General features: G+C 38.9%; 1 pseudogene; it reads right to left on the bottom strand.

Annotated features, from left to right (window-relative positions):
* Window positions 1–1,556: 1,556 nt before the first annotated feature.
* On the bottom strand, window positions 1,557–2,402 carry LOC118905754 (annotated as a pseudogene).
* Between the last annotated feature and the right edge of the window lie 1,898 nt (window positions 2,403–4,300).

Raw genomic sequence — 4,300 nt, forward strand, 5'->3', positions numbered from 1 at the left:
CTTTGGTTAAATGTTTTCCTAAATATTTTATTCTTCAGAAGTTACTGTAAATGGGATTGCTTCTTACTTTCCTTTTGGGATTATTCATTGCAGGTGTACAGAAGCACAGCTAATTTTTGTGTGTTGATCTTGTACTCTGCAACTTTGCTAAATTCATTTATTAGATCTAGTAACTGTCTTGTACGTTCTTTGGAATTTTCTACATATAGAATCATGCCATTTGTGAATAGAGGTGTTACTTCTTTCTTTCTAATTTGGTTGACTTTTATTTCTTTTTCTTGTCCAATTGCCCAGTACAGTGTTGAATAGCAATAGTGAAAGTGGGCATCATTGTCTTCTTCCCGATCTTAGGGAGAAAACCTTCAGTCTTTCACTGCTGAGTGTGATGTTAGCTGTGGGTATTCATAAATGCCCTTTATCATGATGAGGAAGTTTCCTTCTATTTCTAGTTTTCTGAGTGATTTATCATGAAAGAGTATTATATTTTGTCATATGCCTTTTTGGGTTGATTGAGATGATCATGTGTTTTTTTCCCCCCACATTCATCAATGTGGTGTATTTCATTGATTGATTTTTCTCATGTGTAACCACTCTGCATTTCTGAAATAAATCCCACTTGGTCATGATACATAGTTATTTTGATATGCTGTTGGCTTTGTTTGATAATATCATTGAGGGTTTTCGCATATATATTCATAAACAATATTGATTTGTAGTTTTCTTTGCTTTTGATGTCTTTTATCTGGCTTTAGTATTGAGGTTATGCTGGCCTTATAGAGTGAGTTAGGAAGTGTTCCATCCCTTTCTATTTTTTTCATGAGTTTGAGAAGAATTGTTGTTAATTCTTTAAATGTTTGGTAGAACTCAGCAGTGAAGCCAACTGGTCCTGGACTTTTCTTCATTGGGAGGGTTTTGTTTACTGTCTTGATCTCTTTACTTGTTATAGGTCTGTTGAGATTTTCTATTCCTGAGTTTAGATAATTTGTGTTTCTAGGAATTTGTCCATTTTATCTAAGCTATATAATTTGTTGGAGTAAATTGTTCATAGTATTCTCTTACAATCCTTTATATTTCTGTAAAATCATTTATAATATCCCCTTTCATTTCTGATTTTAGTTATTTGTGTCCTCTTTCTTTTTTTTATTGTTAGTCTAGCTAAAGATCTGTCAATTTTGTTAACCTTTTCAAAGAACCAACTTTCAATTTCATTGAGTCTATCTATTGTTTTCCTATTCTCTGTTATTTATACCACTCTGATTTTTATTACTCCCTTACTTCTGCTAGCTTTGGTTTTACTTTGCTCTTATTTTTCTACTTTCTTAAGGTACAGAGTTAGTTTATTGATTTGAGATCGATTTTTTAAATGTAAATGTTTATAGTTATATATTTCCCTTTGAATACTGCCTTCACTGCATCCCATGAGTTTTGTTTGTTTTTGGTTTTGGTTTTTTACCACCAGCATCCCCTTTAATAAAATGTGGAAGATTTTATGACAGGGAAAATAGGAAGAGTAAAATATGACCATTCTAAAACCACAGAAAACCTTCTGTACATGTCTAGCACCTGGCAGAGGGGAGGGCAGGCAGTGCAGTAGCAGGCCGGAGCCAACCCTTTTTATAGATGATATCATAGTGTCCAGGTCAGTAGAGAAGTTAGACCTTAGGTTCTAAGCCCTTGAGGAAGATGTGTGTGTCAGTAGTGCCATAATCACTGCAGGACATGTACTCCACCTGGATGAAGACGCTGAGTGCCTGAGTCAGTGTGATGATGTGGATGTGGTCACTCTCCTTGCACATGGCTTCCACTTCCTGATGGCAGAACTCCTTGACAGTTTTCCCACTTTCCATGAAGTGCTTGAAGAACTTGCTCTTAAGCTGCAGGTAGCTGAGGTGAGCAGCCCCAGATAGACCACCAGGTAATCAGAGGTACTCTGGTTTTTGAAGAAGACCAACAGGTCTGCTACTGAGGTCCGCTTCTCTACCTGCTCAGTCAAGTTCATGGATATGTTGTGGAAAGCCTCAACAGTGGACCTAGCCCTGGGACACCAGGTCCTCTTTGCTCGTAACAGGCATATCCTTGAACCACTGCAATTCCTTCCTGTCATCCAGCAGTGCCTCCAAGTGGGAGAATCTGAAAGCTCAGTAGAAGCAGTTCCCATCAGGCCTGATCTTGCCAATATACGACTACTTTTCGTGGAGGTCCTTGATCTCATGCTGCTAGACACTGTCATCCTCAGCATACTCTTTGCACAGAACTGAGAGCTCCAGATGCTCAGAGACCAGAGGGTTCTGCACAGCATTCTCTTGCTGAATTCAGTCCTGCTGAGCCATGATGACTTCAGCACAGACAAGACAGTTAACACCTTTGGACTTGCTGCCCAGATGTTTCTTCTTCTGCTCCATAAGTTTTTTTTTTTTTAATTAATTCATCTCTAATTATTTTCTAATTGCCTTTGTGATTTTTTATTTGACCCAATGGTTACTTAAGAGTGTGCTTTCCATATATTGGCGAATTTTCCACTTTTCCTACAAAACTATAACTTCATTGTGATCAGACAATATATTTTGTATGATTTAAATGTTTTAAAATTTATTGAGGATTGTTTTGTGGCCAACTAATGTGTCTCAGGGTATGTCTCTTTGAGTTTATCCTATGTGGGATTTGTTGAGCTTCATGGCTTCATAGATTCATGTTTTTCATCAAATTTGGGAACTTTTCAGCCAGTATTTCTTCAAATATTTTTTTCTGCCCCTTTCTCTCTCTCATCTCCTGCAATCTGGAAATCAGATTCACCCCCTTTCCCTAAGGTTTGATGATTTTTTTGTTTGCTGAATGCTGTAGTAGTTCATTTGTTTGATGACTTCCCCAGACTGTTTTTGCAAAGGCTGTATTCCTTGTTGTGTGTGGCCACTGTGGTCTTTATACCTTAGCTTATGTTCAGCTAGAAGTTTGACATGGATTTCCTTGAGTGCCAGTGCTGAACAAACAACACCTCTCCAGGTATTTTCAGGTTGACTCTATGCCAGGGCACTCCTTCAGCACTCAGTCAGGCTTGCACTGAGTGTAGGGATTGGTCTGATGTAAAAGCTTAGTGTATTCTCAAGTCATCTCTGAGCATTCATGATACTCTGGACATGCACATGATTTTCTGTATTTCGCTGCATATATGCCTGCTTTTACATGTTCTAATTTACTAAAGAAACTCTCCCCAGCTTTTGTTCTCAGGCCTTAGGTGGTCTTTTGTATGTTTTGACTATAATCCTTTGCCCCAGGCAACTGAGGTTTGTTAGTTTGGCTTGCCGTGTTTTTGAGCAATACCAACTGTTTTTACGGCCTGATTTTCTAGTTAGGTGAAACAGAGGTGAGCACCTTGTACTAGTCCTTCAGGTCACACTTGGTGGATAATTTCTACTCTGCTCCCTGCTGAACCAGGGACCAGGGTCCTATGGTGGGAATCTGAACTGCTGCTGCTTTGATACCACCACCATTCTGGGGAGGGGATGGGGCGTGAGTGAGTAAAAATGCCACAAAGCTTTCCTACTGTCTCAAAGTTGCCTTTTTTTTTGTTCGACATCCACTTAGTTGCTATAAACCTTTGACTGTTTTCCAGAGCTCTGATAAAGTTGACTCTAACAATTTCTTCTTGTTTTTCAATGTTTTTTTGTGGGGAAATGAGAGCTTGGAGCTGTCTACTCTGCCATTTTGCCAATGTCACTCCCACTCTAAAATTAACCACTTCATTCTTTTGGAAAGGTTTAAGAGACTCCTACAATTTCAGAACTGGAGGAAGCTTTTGTGATCATGTAGTCTGGTAGTTTGTAACCCTTCTCCCCAGAGCACCAGGGGTTCCATGGCATTCCCCCAGGGACACTCAGAATGTTTGAGGCTCTTTACTATCACTCTCCTCCATTTTCACCTGTCATTCAGAGTTTGTCACTATTATTTTTATTTTTTTTTAATGGTAAGTTTTCATTTGAATCAAGAATTTTTAACTTAAAAAATTTTAGAAATCATTGATTCATATCAAGTGTGCTTAGTTCAGAGCTAGGCAAAGAAGGTTCAGGTTCCTTATTCAAAGTCATCAAGTTTCGCGGCTACTCAGCCAGGTGGCTGGACTAAGACATGTAGGCTTGCTTGGCAGGATAATAACTTGGTGGCTTTGTTCCACAGTTAACTAGGGTAAAAGCACTGTGCTATGTAGGGGAAGGCAGGAGAAGGAGATTATTGTGGCAATTCTCAATCCTTTTCTAACATCCTGAACAATCCAGTTTTTGCTCCAAATGTGCATCCTCTCTCAGCA

This window comes from Balaenoptera musculus, chromosome 13, assembly GCF_009873245.2.
Source record: "Balaenoptera musculus isolate JJ_BM4_2016_0621 chromosome 13, mBalMus1.pri.v3, whole genome shotgun sequence".
In the NCBI taxonomy this organism is placed as follows: Eukaryota; Metazoa; Chordata; class Mammalia; order Artiodactyla; family Balaenopteridae; genus Balaenoptera; species Balaenoptera musculus.